Source organism: Macaca nemestrina, chromosome 4 (genome assembly GCF_043159975.1).
Source record: "Macaca nemestrina isolate mMacNem1 chromosome 4, mMacNem.hap1, whole genome shotgun sequence".
In the NCBI taxonomy this organism is placed as follows: Eukaryota; Metazoa; Chordata; class Mammalia; order Primates; family Cercopithecidae; genus Macaca; species Macaca nemestrina.
Genome location: NC_092128.1, coordinates 100,287,868 through 100,304,752, shown reverse-complemented (window position 1 = coordinate 100,304,752; position 16,885 = coordinate 100,287,868). Strand labels below are relative to the sequence as shown.

At 41.1% G+C, this 16,885-nt stretch overlaps 1 long non-coding RNA gene across 1 annotated transcript in view; it reads left to right on the top strand.

The window, feature by feature from the left end:
* LOC105475781 (uncharacterized) overlaps positions 1-4,572 on the top strand; it is a 51,175-nt gene extending 46,603 nt beyond the window's left edge. The window contains exon 4 of the long non-coding RNA XR_011622270.1: positions 2,945-4,572. This is a non-coding gene — a long non-coding RNA (uncharacterized lncRNA). The remainder of the gene's footprint in view (positions 1-2,944) is intronic.
* Positions 4,573-16,885: the final 12,313 nt, after the last annotated feature.

Genomic DNA, 16,885 nt, shown 5'->3' with positions numbered 1-16,885 from the left:
GAAGTTAGCTTAGGCTTTCTAGGGGCACTGATGTCTGGGCTGACTCTTGCAGGGCAGGGAGCTATCAGGGGGAGCTGCAGCGATCCAGCTGGGGGCTGAGCAGGAGCTGAAAGTGAGCAGCTCACATCTGTAGGATTGCCAGATTTAGCAACGGAAAGTACAGGATGCCCTATTAAATGTGAATTTCAGATAAAATAATGAATAACTTTTAAGAATAAGTATGTGTCATGCAATATTTTTAGTATAAGTATGTCCCAAGTATTATATAACCACACAAATTATTCGTTGTTTATCTGAAATTCAAATTTCACTGGGCATCCTATGAAAAGCCTGGCAATTTTCTCTGTCCACATTTAGGAAGGTGCAGTGTGTTTCAGAGTAGCTGGAGTGACACAAGGAGGAAAGGCAGAGTGGGCCGGATGGGACTGAGAGGCACGCAGGAGGCACTTCATAAAAGACCTATGCTATGTTAAGGGATTTGGATTTTATCCTGAAATTAGTGATGAGCCCTTAGAGAGCTTTAACCACAGGGACGTGAAACCACGGAGACAGCAGTGTCAGGCATGATGAAATGAGTGTCAGTTTCTATGGCTGAATAGCAAATTACTCCAAATTTAGAGTCTTAAACAGTAAACATTTATTATCTCCCAGTTTCTGTGGCTCAGGAAATCAGAGGCAACTTGGCTGGGTGGTTCTGGCTGAGGTTTCTCATGAGGTTGTAGACAAGATGGTGACCAGAGTGGCAGTTATCTAAAGGATGCACTGGAGCTGGAGAATGTGCTTCTAAGGTGACTCACTCTAATGGTTGGGAAGACACTGCTGGCTGTCAGCAGGAGAGCTCAGTTCCTTGCCACAGGGACCCACCACAGGACAACTTGAGCCTCCTCACAACATGACAACTGGCTTAGTGATCCGAGACAGCAAAGTGACCTTAACTTTGGAAGTCACATGCCGCCTTGTCATTCCCATATATCCCAGTGCGAACACAGTTCAGCCCTGCTCAATGCAGGAGGGTCCTACACAAGGATGTACATACAAGGAGGCGGGGATAATGAGGTCATCTTGGAGGCTGGTTATCTGGGATAGGAGGCTTACATGGTGATGCCTGTGATCTTGGAGTTGGAGGAAAATGATGGGTGTACAGAGGAGTGAAGAAAGGCTAGGAGGAATAGAGATGTGGGAGAGGAGGGGAGGCAAAGGAAAAAGAAAGGAGGAAGGGATGTTGGAGCTGATTGTCATCTGTCCGCAGCAAAGGACATCACCAAAGTCACTCCAGGAGGAACTAGATCCACCTCCTTCTCTCCTGGGCATGCTCCAAAGATGGTTGTGGCCTCCAGAGAGGACCCCAAAAGAAAGCACAAAAACTAGACAGTGGGAGGGCAGTACCCAAAAGCCCTGAGTTTCTGAGCAAAATGTTGAAAGTTTCTATGGTGAAATAGGACATTAACACGCTTAAGGAGAAAACAGTGGTAATGATTCAAGGAAACATAATCACACACGATTTCAGTTTTAATGGACATGGGAGGAGCCATAAAAGTAACCTGTCATCTATCAATTATCTATCTATCTATCTATATCAACTGCCTATCATCTATGTATCTATCCATCTATCAATCTTCTATCATCTATCAATTACCTATCTATATCAACTATCTATCATCAATATATCTACCTATCAATCATCGATTATCTATCCATTATCTATCTGTATCAACTATCATCTATATATCTATCCATCTATCATCTATCATCTATCAATTATCTATATCAACTATCATCTATCTATCCATCTATCAACCATCTAATTATCTAATTATCTATCATCTATTAATTATCTATCTATATCAACTGTCATCTATATATCTATCCATATATCAATCATCTAATTATCTATTATCTATCAATTATCTATCTATGTCAACGATCATCTATCATCTCTCATCTATCATATCTATCATCTATCTGTATCATCTCTCATCTATCTATCAATCAATCAATCATCTATCTAATCTGTCATCTATTTTTTGAAACGGTCGTAAACTTGTTAACATATATATATACTGGCATTTTAACAAGTGTTTTCCTTGGAGAAGTGAGGATAGAAACTAACCTGTAGGAAGAGTGCCCTCTGCTGCCACTTGTTCAAAATAGCTCTTCTGCCTGGCCATACCAAGGAAAACCTCCTAAAAGGTTCTTAGCCTACTGGCTGCTGTCCATAACAAAAAATAAATAAGTAGCATCTTTGCCTCTTAAAATATCTTTAAGATTTCTTTTCTGTTTTGTAGAGAGCCATGTTGCTACATTTTTCCATTTGGTTTTATTCTCTCCATGGTAACTGTAAAGCAAACATAATTAAGAAACACAATTGGATACTTATGCAGTACACAGAAAGCATTTCTTCCAAACTCTTAACTAAATAAACTCAATCCTTTCTAGGTGCACAAATCCATAGGTCAGAGTCAAGATTACCCCACCAGGAATAGCTCATCATTGTAGGCAGGAGGAAATGGCTTTATTTACTCCAGAGCACCCAGGAAAAGGTTCTGACCTTTACGACCAGCTCTGCTTGCTATTCCAGGGGAAAGCGGGAAGGGAGGGGCGGAAGGACAGACCCATAAATGTTCTATGACAATTACTTGGCAGCACTGTTTCAAAGAAACAAGGGAAGTCTTTACTCGGCATTCTGTACTAAGCAGTGCATTGAAATGGGTTGGTTCCAGCTCTGGACTGCCCACCCACACCTGGCCCCTCTGGGCATACTAAACACACACAGGAGTGACACCACTACCCCAGGTGTTAGCCTGGAAACTTCCCTCCCTTCCATGCATCATCCCTGCTTTCATCTCCGTAGTTGACAGATTCTCACGGTCTGTTGTGTGGATTCTGGGATCAGCTTCTGAGCTCTTGCCTTTCTCTGAAACATCACTGTTGGCTCTTAACTCAGGACTCTGCAGGGCTCTTGATTCTGAAATACTTGCAACTTCAGGGAGAAGACACTCCCTTGGCCAGCTTCATCCCAGCGTCTAGTTGAGGAAAGAAGATTGGACATGCTACATTTTTGGGCAAGATATTTATCGTTTCCAAACCTATTTCCTGATCTATAAAATGGGAATGATAAAAGAACTCACATCGTCAAGCTTTTGTGAGAATTGCAACTGATAAATGATAAATGTTATTATGACATAGCAATAAATGTCGATTGTTATAAAATAGTAATAAAATAGGTATTATGGAATATTATTAAAGTTTTATTTTATTTTATTTATTTATTTTTTTGAGACAGAGTTTCGCTCTTGTTGCTCAGGCTATAGTGCAATGGCGTGATCTCAGCTCCCTGCAACCTCCGCCTCCCAGGTTCAAGCCATTCTCCTGCCTCGGCCTCCCAAGTAGCTGGAATTACAGGCGGCTGCCACCACACCCAGCTGAGATTTTGTATTTTTAGTATGGATGGGGTTTCACCATGTTGGCCAGGCTGGTCTTGAGCTCCTGACTTCAGGTGATCTGCCCACCTTGGCCTCCCAAATTGCTGGGGTTACAGGCGTGAGCCACTGTGCCCGGCCCTGGACAGAGGACAAATATTAATATATACATATCTAGTGGCTGCGACCAGGCCAGAGAAAGGAAGGTTAAAAAAATCAAGGGAAGGAGTTTTGTCCTAAAGTTAAGTTTAAAAATACAGAATGTTAACTCTGGAGATAAATAGATCAAATACTAACAATGGTTATCTTTGGCTTTTTTGTTTTATTTTCAGCTTTAAGTTTTTCTTTTTATTTTTTGTGGATACATAACAAGTGAATATATTTATGGGCTACATGAGATATTTTCATACAGGCATGCAGTGTGTAATAATCACATCAAGGTAAATAGGACATCCATCACCTAAAGTGTTTATCCTTTGTCTTACAAACAGTTCAATTATACCCTTTTATTTTAAAATGTACAATTAAATTATTTTTTACTATAGCCACCCTGTTGTGCTATCAAATATTAGGTCTTATTCATTATCACTTTTTTTTTTTTTTGAGATAGCCTCACTCTCTCACCCAGGCTGGAGTGCAATGGTTTGATCTCGGTTCACTGCAACCTCCGCCTCTGGGGCTCAGATGATTTTCCTGCCTTAGTATCCCAAGTAGCTGGGATTACAGGCACATGCCGGCATTCCCGGCTAATTTTTGTATTTTTAGTAGAGACGGGGTTTCACCACGTTGGTCAGGCTGGTCTCGAACTCCTGGCTTCAAGTGATCCTCCTGCCTCGGCCTCCCAAAGTGCTGGGATTACAGGTGTGAGCCACGGCAGCTGGCACTATTTTTTGTACCCATTAACCATACCCACTTCCCCCAATCCCCAACTACCCTTGCCAGCCTGTGGTAACCACCATTCTACTCTCTGTCTCTGTGAGTTCAGTTGTTTTAATTTTTAGCTCCCACAAAAAAATGAGAACACACAGTTTTTCTTTCTGTGCTTGGCTTATTTCACTTAACATAATAAACTCCAATTCCACGACAATGGTTATCTTTGAGTGGGGAATTTATAGGTGATTACTTTTTTTTCTTTTCCTGTTTTTCAAATTTTCTGTAATGAGTACTTTTTAAATAGTTTTTAAATAAAAAATATGAAATTTTGTTGTTAAAAAGCCATCATTTGTTCTTTCTTTTCACTAACTTATACAATTAATACACGATTGTATTCTCAATCTAAAGCTTACAAGCCAGAGGTGAGGCTCAAACCCCTCATGGACACACACACAAACATGACCGCTGCCACACCAAACGCAGTCACTTCCCAGAGGTAGTCATGATATTAATTTTGTGAGGATCCTTCTACATATTTTTCTGTCCACTTATGTGTTACTGGCTAATTGATCAAGGACAATTTGCGGCATGATTAAACACGCTTTATTTTTCTTCCCATCATCTCTTCAGAACTTGTCGAGTGGGGGGTAATCATCTCTTGCCACTAGATGAACAATAGGGCCATTCTAGAGGCTCTCTGGCCAGTCATAGGTGATGGACACTTCCACGTTTTCTTCCTTGTAAGACAGAGGGTCCATCTGGAAATTTTGAATATCCAGTGTAAGGTACACAACAAACCATCCTATGCCAGAGGGGAAAAAACTGAGCCTAAATATGATCAAAACAATCAGTGGTTTTCAATGTTGGTTGCATACTGGGATGATCTGAGGTAGTTTAACAAATTCCTGTGTCTCAGTTTCCCCCCCGAGTCTCTGATGTAATTGCTCTTGGATTTGCCTGGGCTTCAGGGATTTTTAATGTATGTATTTATTTATTTTATTTTTTTGAGACCCAGTCTCACTCTGTTGCCCAGGCTGGAGTACAGAGGCGTGATCTCAGCTCACTGCAACCTCTGCCTTCCGAGTTCAAATGATTCTCTTGACTCAGCCTCCTGAGTAGCTGGGACTACAGGCACCCACCAACACACCTGGCTAATTTTTGTGTTTTTAGTAGAGTCAGGGTTTCACCATGTTGGCCAGGCTGGTCTCAAACTCCTGACCTCAGGTGATCCGCCAGCCTCGGCCTCCCGAAGTGCTGGGATTACAGGTGTGAGCCACCGTGCCTGGCCAGCTACAGGGTTTTTAAGAGCTCCCCAGATAATTGTAGTGAGCTACCTTTGAGAATCACTGCTCTGGATTTAACATCCAATTTATAGAAAATACAGGGGAAAGGATAGAACAGCATGGAGTGCAATAAGCAATAGCCACACTGGAACACGCTATAGGACAAAAACACGCAGTTTCTTTCCTTTCTTTCTTTTTTTTTTTTTTTTTTTTTTTTTTTTGAGACAGAGTCTCGCTCTGCTCTGTCACCCAGGCTGGAGTGCAGTGGCGCTACCTTCGCTCACTGCAAGCTCCGCCTCCTGGGTTCAGGCCATTCTCCTGCCTCAGCCTCCAGAGTAGCTGGGACTACAGGTGCCCGCCACCATGCCAGGCTAATTTTTTGCATTTTTAGTAGAGACTGGGTTTCACCTTGTTAGCCAGCATGGTCTCAATCTCCTGACCTCGTGATCCGCCCACCTCTGCCTCCCAAAGTGCTGGGATTACAGGTTTGAGCCACCGCACCTAGCAACACTCAGTTTCTTTACAAAAAGTTGTAAGAATAAAAGGTGAGGAGGAGAGAGGAACCTACAGGTTAAAAGCGACTAAATTGCTAATTGCAATGTGTAAAGAGATCTTTTTGGATCTTCAGGTGAACAAAGAAAACATATGAAAAGTTTTACACATCAAACAGGAATATTCGAACATTCAGTAGATATTTGATATTAACGGATTGTTTTTAATTTTGAGGTTATAATAACGTGGGGTTTTTTTATTTTTATTTTTTAAACTTTTATTTTAGGTTCATGGGTACATGTGCAGGTTTGTTACACAGGTAAACTCATATTATGGAGGTTTGTTGTACAGACTGTTTTATCACCCAGGTACTAACCTAGTACTCAATAGTTATTTTTTTCTGCTCCTCTCTCTCCTCCCTACCAAAGGCTTTGGGTAGGCCTCAGTGTCTGTTGTTTTATTTTTAAAACAGTTTCTATGTTTCAGAGACATGTTGAAATAACTGAATGAAGTATCTCCAGATTATATATCTGAGATTTACGTGAAAAGAAGCCTATGAGAGGGAGGAGTGGGTGAGGGTGTAGATTAAAAAAATGATTGGCCATGAGTTGATAATTGTTGAAGCTGGGCAATGGGTACACAGGGAACTTGTTATTCTGTTTCCTCTCTTTTTGTATGCTTAAACATTTCCAAAATAAGAAGTTTTTTTTTGAATGCTTAGTCCAAGATATTAACAATTTAGTGCTTATTTAAGGATAGAACATTTTTTTCCCATTACAGCGTGCAGTTCTTGGCTTCTTTTTTTCCCACTACACTGTGCAGTTCTTCTTTTGGGGAGACAGGTGTGACCAACTGTCCTGTTCCTTGCCCACCCCCACCGCCTCTCTCTTGCTGACCGTTGCTTCCCAAGGCCAAGGCCAGAGGGCGGAGTAGACATGAGGGCATTAAACCATTAGACAGCTCTCATTTACCGAGTGGTCTTGGGCTCCCACCCTGACTGGTTTTACAGCTGGCTTTTCCTGGGTTTGGTCACTTTGCTTGTGTTATGGATCAATTTTGTTCTCCCAAAAAACTTTTTTTTTTTTTTTTTTGAGAGTCTCGCTCTGTCGCCCAGGCTGGAGTGCAGTAGCATGATCTCAGCTCACTGCAGCTTCTGTCTCCCAGGTTCAAGCAATTGTTCTGCCTCAGCCTCCTGAGTAGCTGGAATTACAGGCGCCCGCCACCATGCCTGGATAATTTTTTGTATTTTTATTAGAGACGCGGTTCACCATGTCGGCCAGGCTGGTCTCGAAACTCCTGACCTCAGGTGATCCACCCGCCTTGGCCTCTCAAATGCTGGGATTATAGGCGTGAGCCACTGTGCGCAGCCCCAAAAGACATGTTGAACTCCTAACCCCAGTACCTGTGAATGTGCCTTTATTTAGAGACGAGGTCTTTGCAGATGTAATCAAATTAAGATGAGGTCAGACTGGGTGCTGTGGCTCATACCTGTAATCTCATCACTTTGGGAGGCCAAGGTGGGCAGATCATTTGAGGTCAGGAGTTTGAGACCAGCCAGACCAACATGGTGAAACTCCATCTCTACTAAAAATTCAAAAATTACCTGGTGTGATGGTGCAAGCCTGTAATCCCGGCTACTCGGGAGGCTGAGGCAGGAGAATCGCTTGAACCTGAGAGGTGGAGGTTGCAGTGAGCCGAGATGGTGCCACTGCACTCGAATGAGGTCATACTGGATTACGATGGGCCCTAAATCCTATGACTGGTGTCCTTACAAGGAAAGAAATTTGAAAACACAGAGGAGGCACAGGTGAAATAAGGCCATGTGAAGACAGAGGCAGGGCTTGCATAAGCCAAGGAATGCCAAGGTTGGCAACCAAAGGAGTTAGAAGCAAGGAAAGATTATTCCCTAGAGACTTTAAAGGGAGCATGGCTCTGCTGATACCTTGATTTTAAACTTTGAGTCTGTAGAACTGTGAGACAAGTTTCTGTTGTTTTAAACCACCCAGTTTGTGGTACTTTCTTACAGTAGCCCTAAGAAACGAATACACCCGATCCAGACCTTCCCAGCTCTGGGGATGCCTCTTCTGCTGCATGCTGTGTATTTGGTCCCCGGGGATGCCAGCTCCAACTGTGGCTCCCAGGAGCCCAAGCAACACATACTCCTGCAATTGGGGTCCCTCACCTTTGCCGCTGGGTCCACTTGGGCGGGACTTGAGCGCCTCTCTCTCCCGCATGCCTATCCCAGCCCAAGGGAAACCCTCACCCACCCCTGACCTTGCCCACGCAGAAAGAGGTGGCTTTGCTCAGTGCAGTAGCACTTTCTGGGTCCCACGGAAAGCACTTAGTTGACCCCTTTCCTCTGTTTATATTTCCTGGGCATGAGCCAGACCCCCCTTTTAACTATAGGGACTATATACCTGGTTTTCACTCTTTTTACACTTGAGTGTGAATAACAGAAATTTCCCTTCCCCTGGAAGTCTCCCTTCTCATCTCTCATCTCTCTGACCTTTTCTTTTGTTTCTTTTCTTTTTTCTTTTTTTTTGTTTGTTTTGAGACGGAATTTTGATCTTGTTGCCCAGGCTGGAGTGCAATGGTGTGATCTCAGCTCACTGCAACCTCCACCTCCCAGGTTCAAGCGTTTCTACTGTCTTACCCTCCTGAGTAGCTGGGATTACAGGCACCCGCCACCATGCCCAGCTAATTTTTAAAATTTTAATAGAGACGGGGTTTCATTGTGTTGGCCAGGCTGGTCTTGAACTCCTGACCTCAGGTGATCCGCCTGTCTCTGCCTCCCAAAGTGCTGGGATTACAGGCATGAGCCACTGCACCGGGCCCACTCTGATCTTTTCATATCCCAGGTCTATCTGAGGTGTTCGAGAGCCTAGGTGTTCGAGAATTGGTGTTGACCTTTTCCTTTGTAAATTATTCACACGGGGTTGCCTCATAATCACTCTAACTGAATTACATGTCCCTAGAACTTGGTTAATTGTTTTGTGGGTTGTTCTCCTTTTTCGGGTTGTAAATAACATCATATCATATATACTAAAACTAACTTTTAAATTCTACAGTATGTCCTAAAGATCCTTCAATGACAGTACATATCATCTGATCTTACTATTATTATTATTATTATTTTTTGGGTGAGGTCTCACTCTGTTGCCCAGGCTGGAGCGCACTGGTGGGATCATAGCTCACTGTAGCCTCAAAATCCTGCGCTCAAGTGATACTCTCACCTCAGCCTACCAGGTAGCTGGGACTACAGATGCACACCACTACACCCAACTAGTTTTTATTTTATTTTATTTTTTGTAGAGATGGGGTCTCACTGTCCTGGACTCAAGCAGTCCTCCCACCTTGACCTCCCGAAGTGCTGGGATTGCAAAGTGTGAGCCACTGTGCCTGGTCCTGCTTTCACATTTTAAAATTCTGCCAATTGCTCTCTAACATGGGTACCTCACCTTATATTCTCTCCCACTGGCAACCTGTTAGGGTGTTCTTTTCCTCTAGTCTCCCAACTCAAGGTATTCTTCTACTTCTCAATGCAATGTTCCAAATGGTTGTAGACTCATATCAACTAACTCACTAGAGTGCCCACAGATGAATTTCTTCACCTTGATATTATCAGCTGATACTCAGTATTCATTGCCTCTTCATTTTAGTGCACCTTCCAGCATGGTAGACGTTAGAAAGTTTTACAACACATAAACAAACTATATTTTGATACTTTCCTGCAGGTAAGGTTCTGGATGCAAATTAGGTCCTGCCAACGAGATGCTTCATTGGAAACTGGAAGGTAGAAATGAGGTTATGGCATTTTTCTCTTGCTTTCTTGACTGTTTTATGATGTCGGATATGGCCAGAGGATGGAGTTCCTCACACCCCCCCAAAATGGTACGGTGTCCAGTTTCTCCAGATTTGTGGGTGGTAAGGGGCATTTGCTGTGGTGCCAGTGATTCCCAGATACCAGCTACTTGATCTTGGATCTTATTTGCACTAGCATTACCTTGGACTATGATCTTGGGCTCAGTCATTCCAGGGGCAATCTCTTGATATTCAAGCTCCCTGGTTGGGACAGTTGTAACAGCTTCTCTGGTGAGACAGTTCTGCAGTGTTCTGGGCATAATTCCTGGAAACCTAGCCTACAGCCTAGTTCTGCCAAGTTTATAAACATCCAATTCCCTGTATTAAATCCCATTCTGCATAAAATCCCTAGGGTGGTATCTGCTTCCTGCAATTGAACCCTAACTGATACAGGCTTGCTATATGGCTTCTAATTTTACTTCTCAATTATAGGCAATGGCCCTGCTTAGCCATAATTGATGGCCTCGGCTCCCTTGTTGGTAGACCAGGAAGAGAAAGTCTTGGTGTTCAGCAGAATAGATTTCCACAAAAAAGTATTTAGCTGAGCCTTAGGTACTAGAACTAACAGATGAAAGAGACAATGTAATGTTGTGAGTAAACAGAACTCCAGGCTTAAATTCTGTATCCCATGTTCTGTTTGTGACTGTGTCCCTTACCAGCAAAATGACCTTCATTAAATCCCTTACTGTGTACGGGACTGAGTCTCCTTGACTTTAAAATAAGGGGTTCCCGGCTGGGCACAGTAGATCACACCTGTAATCTCAGTGTTTTTGAAAGGCTGAAACAGGTGTATCGCTTGAGGTCAGGAGTTCGAAGCTACAGTGAGCTATGATCTCGCCACTGCACTCCAGCCTGGGAAACAGAGCAAGACTCTGTCTCTAAAAAAAAAAAAAAAAAAAAAAAAAAAAAAAAAAAAAAAAGCTAAAATAAAATAAGGGGTTTCAGATGACTTTTAAGGTCTATTTTAGCTCAAAGATTTTATGGTCCTATGAAATCATTATCACAAACCTGAGCATAAAATGGTTAAATGTTGTTCACTAAACCCTAAAACCCTTGCAAATGACAGGTTCATTCCTCTTCCTCCTTGCTTTGCCAGTCTGTCTTGAGGCATTAAGGTTTCTCCTGTTCTGTCTGCTTGCTTTTGTTCCATCTTCCGTTAATAGTAAATTGACATAAAATTGCAGTTCTGGAGAAGTAGACTTGTTGCTATGGAAATAGCTTTGATTCATTGATGTAAACATTAAGCTGTGGATGCTCATCCCTGAGGTGCTGGCAAAAAGAAAAAAACACAAAAAAAATGTTATAGTAAGAATGACATTTTGTTTTCGGAGAAGGTGGACCACACTCTGAAGGCTTGCTCTGAAGGTATATGTAGCACATTCTTACCAGGATTCAGATCTATCCCAGGTGTAACGATGCTCCCTGACTCACAGTGTCTGATGTGATGCAGGAAGACTGAACTGTGGTATTAGTCTGGTCCCCCTGCACTGTGTTACAAGGAAATCCCAGAACTCATCGTGATTAACATCAAATAAAAATACCTCCCCTTTAGGCTGATTGTCCCCTTTTGGGGCTTAATGAAATTTTATATTTTCCCTTCAAACTGAGTATCTTATTTACTTTCAGAAAGAAGATTTTCTAATTTTGGCCCTTTCTTTTTTCTTTGGGCGGGGGGAGTGTTTAAAACTGTTTGTTTTTTAAACAAACATTGGGCATTCCAATAATTAAAATCATTTTAAACACAAAAAAATAATGGCACTCTGACTAAATGGCATTTAGTAGCCAGCAGGACACCTTGGGCCAGGTTGGTTTTACTCTAGATTTCATTGTCATCCCACCCCACTTCTTCCTTCACCAACATGCAAGCTCTTTTCCTGTCATGACAGCCAGATAGGCAGAGGCAGGTGCAGCCCTCATCATCAGTGGTTCTCAACTCCTTGATGTGAACAGGACAGCACAGGCATTAAGCTTGATCTGGCCTCTTTGCATTGTACAAAGTTAAACAGCTAAACGAAGTAAAATACAAAGGCAATACCTGTGGAATGCATACCACACGTTGGTGGGCATGCCTCATTGCAATTTGCCTGCTTGTTTCTATTCTGTCATTTCTTTGGAAGGCAGCAGATTTTTCTCTTGTATTTCTGTATTCTTTAATTTCAATTTACTGAATTTCTTGATCTCAGTCACATTGGGTTTGTCAGGCATAGAGGAAGTGGAGTGAGGCACGAGAGTAAATGGAATCTTGACCTTTTCTATTTCCCTCTCTCCCTTTCCCTTCCCCTTCTCCTTCCCCTTTCCCTCCCCCTCCCTCCCTCCCTCCTCCTCCCTCAGTCCTTCCCTCCCTCCCTTCCTTCCTTCCTCCCTCCCTCCCTCCCTCCCTCCCTCCCTCCCTCCCTTCCTTCCTTCCTTCCTTCCTTCCTTCCTTCCTTCCTTCCTTCCTTCCTTCCTTCCTTCCTTCCTTCCTTCCTTCCTTCCTTCCTTCCTTCCTTCCTTCCTTCCTTCCTTCCTTCTTTCCTTCCTCCTCTCTCCTTCCCTTCCTCCCACCTTCTTCCTTCCTTCCTCTCTTCCTTCTTTCTTTCTTTTGTTCCTTACTTTTATTTAAGTATAATGTATATACAATAAAATCCACTCACTTTAAGGGTGCTGTTTGGTGAATTTTGATGATCGTACACAGTATTTAACCTCCGCCAACACTGAGGTTCAGAACAGTTTCATCATCCTAAAAAGAACCCTCTTGTCCCTTTGCAGTGGACCCCCTTCACCCTCATCCCTAGTACCAGATAACCACACATCTGATTTCTGTCACTATGGTTTTATCTTAGTAGAATTTCATGTAAATGGAATCATACAGTATGTAATCTTCATGTTTCGCTTCTTTCATTTAAAATTAATGTCTTCGATATTCATCCCTATTGTTGTATAAATGATTTCATTCTTCTTTCTTGCTATATGATATTCTGTAATATGAATACACAATTTGTTTATTCACTCACCAGTTGATAGAAATTTGGCTTGTTATCAGTTTTTGGCTATTGTAAATAATGCTGCTACATACAAGTCTTTGTATGGACATGTGTGGTTGTTTCTCTTGAGTAACTACCTTGAAGTTGGATTGTTGGGTTGTATGGTAAGTGCATAAAGTTTCATAACTGTCTAAGAATCTACCATGCTGTTTCCAAAGTGGCTGTACCAATTTGCATTCCCACCTGCAATGTATAAGGGTTCCAGTTGCTTCACATCCTTGCCAACACTGGGTATGCTCTCCCAATTTCTGTACTAATTTCTTGGTGGACTAGCACCAATCTGTAGACCATACTTCATGCAGGAGTACTCCAACCCATTCATAGGAATATGTCCACGGTCCTAAATGTCATGGAATAAAGAACTAGGCATTCTGGTTATTGTCGACCAGAACAACAGGTTCTAATGCAATACTCCCCCCAGATCAAGAAAATAAATATGATACAAGTTTAGCTGTGTAGCTTTGTTATGGATTTGACTTTAATAAACACTGGGGTATACATTTTGTTTGGGAAGCACTTTAAGTTTTCTTTCTTTCTTAAATAATAGAAAAGAAATGTAATATCTATTTTTAAAAAATGAATACAAATCTAGCTCTGACATACCTTGTAGCATTGACAGCATGTCCATTGGCATCGTTTCTGGCCTCTTTAGCAGTGCCTGGATTGAGCTTGGTTGAGCCAGCCTATAATGGGTTAACACACAGCCAGGCTCAGGAGCAGAGGCAGTGACACATGTATTGGATGGGGTGGATGGAGTCAAGGAGATGCATCTTGAGCTAGAGTAGGAAAAAAAGGCCAAGATGAACACTAATTAGGAGCCATGGAGAACGGAACATATTGCCGGAGGGAATAGCTGCAGCAACTTTTCTAACTGAGGTAAGTTTCTCAAAATCTGCTGATAGGAAGGAAGAAAAACCATTGATCTGAGATGTCAGGATAGCCTGTTAGCTTTTCAATTTTCTGCCCCTTTAGAGACACACTTGAGTCACTGCACAGCCAGATGAATAAAGTGTCACACAATTATGTGTGTAGATTAAAATCTGGATGCAACAGCCCCAATGGCAAGTTGACTCAGCTGCTTATTTGTGACTAGAGAGCACATTAGAATAGAATATTCAGAAATGCACAAAACACACTTATAGAGGGTAGGTTGGAACTGAGTGAGATTATTTTGCTGAATAGTACAGAAGAAATTCTATTAAAAGATTAATTCTGCTGGGCGTGTTGGCTCACACCTGTAATGCTAGACTTTGGGAGGCCGAGGCGGGTGGATCACCTGAGGTCAGGAGTTTGAGACCAGCCTGGCCAACATGAAACCCCATCTCTACTAAAACTACAAAAATTAGCCAGGTATAGTGGCAGATACCTGTAGTCCCAGCCACTTGGAAAGGGCTGAGGCAGGAGAATCGCTTGAACACGGGAGGCGGAGGTTGCAGTCAGCCGAGATCGCGCCATTGCACTACAGCCTGGGCAACAGAGGAAGACACTGTCTCAAAAAAAAGAAAAAAGAAAAGAAAAAAAAGAAAAAAAAAAAAAGGAAAAAAGGGACTTATCTTTAAGGCATAAAATACCAGTTAAAACTATCCACATTTATGAATAGGGAAGCAAAGCATTGTCAGATGCTTTATATAGTTTATATACATTAAAATTTATTGCATACTCATTGCATCAGCAAGTATGAGGACTTCTCTAAAGGACTGATTTAAATGTAGTAAATCATTTAAGTATGAAAATAATTAGTAGACATCTGGGTTAAGGGGGCTGGGCTGCTAGGTAGAGAGATGCCTGACTCATCTCCCTGCTCCTCAACATGCATGCTTTCCAAAACGATTCATGAAAGCTTTTCATAGAATCAGCTGCCAATTGCAACTGCCCAGGCAGGAAACACATTAGTCAACTATCTGTCACACACCAGGAGAAGTTTTATTAGCCTTCGTCTAAGAGGCTGCTGTCCCAGGTTGAAGAAGAGGTTTCCACGTATCCCGAGACCCCAGAGATTGGAGCCTTCGTTGTTGAGCAACTGTCAGTTATCTCTCCATTGCACAGGGACAGCTCTAGGAGGTAGCCCTGGTTGTTTCACCCAGAATCAATACCTGCCTCTCTGCTTCTGCTCCAGGGCTGCAATGGACTGCAATGCACTTGGAGGAGGACGGGGTTAGGAGCTCACTGCCGCCAGGAACAGGAAGGTAATACAGGTGCAAAACCAGGAAAGGTGTGGGGACTAATTGTCGCCAGAGGTTTTAGTTTTTCTAGATGCTTTTTCTAACAGGCAATGAACTGTAAACTGCTTCAAATTATTCTGGAAAAACCCTCTAACTGACCCAACAATTAGGTACCAGGCCTTAGTAGATGTAATAATTTAGTATCTTAATAGGTGGTTAACCATTTGGGAGAAAGTAATTTAGATCTTCATCCCATATCATACATCAACATAAATTCCAAATGAACTAAAGAAATAGATGTAAATGATTAAGCTATAAAATAAGGAAGAATAAGTAGCTGACTGAGTCTGGGATGGGGAAATGACTTTTCAGGCATACAAATCAATACAATATTACAAAAGAAAAATTTGTAATAGATTTGGCTACATAAAGCATTTATTACATCTGTATATATATATTAAAACCACAACCAACAGAATAAAAATAAAAATACAAAAATGAGTAAATATTTACAAATATTTATAGAAGTGAGTTCATGGCCTTATTATAGAAAGATTCCCTTCCCTCAATTTAAATTTAAATTAACAAAGCCTAGGAAAACATAATTCATAAATTTAATATTTTATGAAAATAGTAAATAACATTATTATGTCCACCCTCCCTAGGAACTAAACAAATCTAAATGAAAACAAGATTGTTTCTTTTTAATTATCAAAGAACAATGATTTTTTTAGAACAATAATACACAAATATAACTAGATTAAGACCTTGTAGTTATTAGGTAGGGAAATTTGGCCATATTTGTTTAAATTTATTTTACTTTAGGAAATTTTTATCTACATCCTAATGAACTAGTCAAACATTCAATAATTTATATATAAAATATTCATCCATTAATTTATCAAAAGCTTGAAATCACCCAAATGCCCAACGTAAGATAAATCTTTACTACAGGCATCTGCCACCATGCCCAACTAATTTTTGTATTTTTTGTAGAGATGGGTTTCGCCATGTTGCCCAGGCTGGGCTCAAACTCCTGGGCTCAAGCCATCCTCTCGCCTCGATAAATCTTATATAAACTACAGCACAGACACATATAAAATACAATTTTTAACTATTTATTTTAAATGTATTTAATTTTAAATTTCATTTTTTTTAATGTTAATAGTTATTTGAAATGATACTTAAATGATGTGAGCAATGTTCAGAGTGCACTTTGTGGAACGTCATAAATACTTTATTTCACAATGAAAAGAATTCCTTATGTCTTTGATAATGCAATTAGAATGTAAGAGTAAAATTTAAAAAGTAATACAGAAAGCACAAAGGTAAAAGTAAAAATTAACCAAAACATCATCTCTAAGTGATAAAAGATGTTAAATTATTGAATAGCCTTTTGTATAGTTTTCTGTGCATATATGTAGCACACAGTCTCATGTACAAATTTACAAAGTATTATTTTTATGAACTAGAGCATACTCATCCTGAATTTAACTAATTTCCTTTCCTTCAAGATATTTATTTATATCTTTTAATGTGAAAATTATACATCCTCATCATCATTTGTAATGACTGCACAGTATGCTATTGTATGTATATTTGTTCCAAAATTCAGTTAACTAGCTTTCCATTGATGGATATATTTAATAAGTAAACAGAACCAGGGAAATGCAGCTGGACGGAGAGCTCAGTTTTAAGAGAGTCTCTGTTCTCCTGCTAGTCTCTTTTCTAAAGCTGCAAATACGACGACAATCTTGTTTGTAGTTAATAAG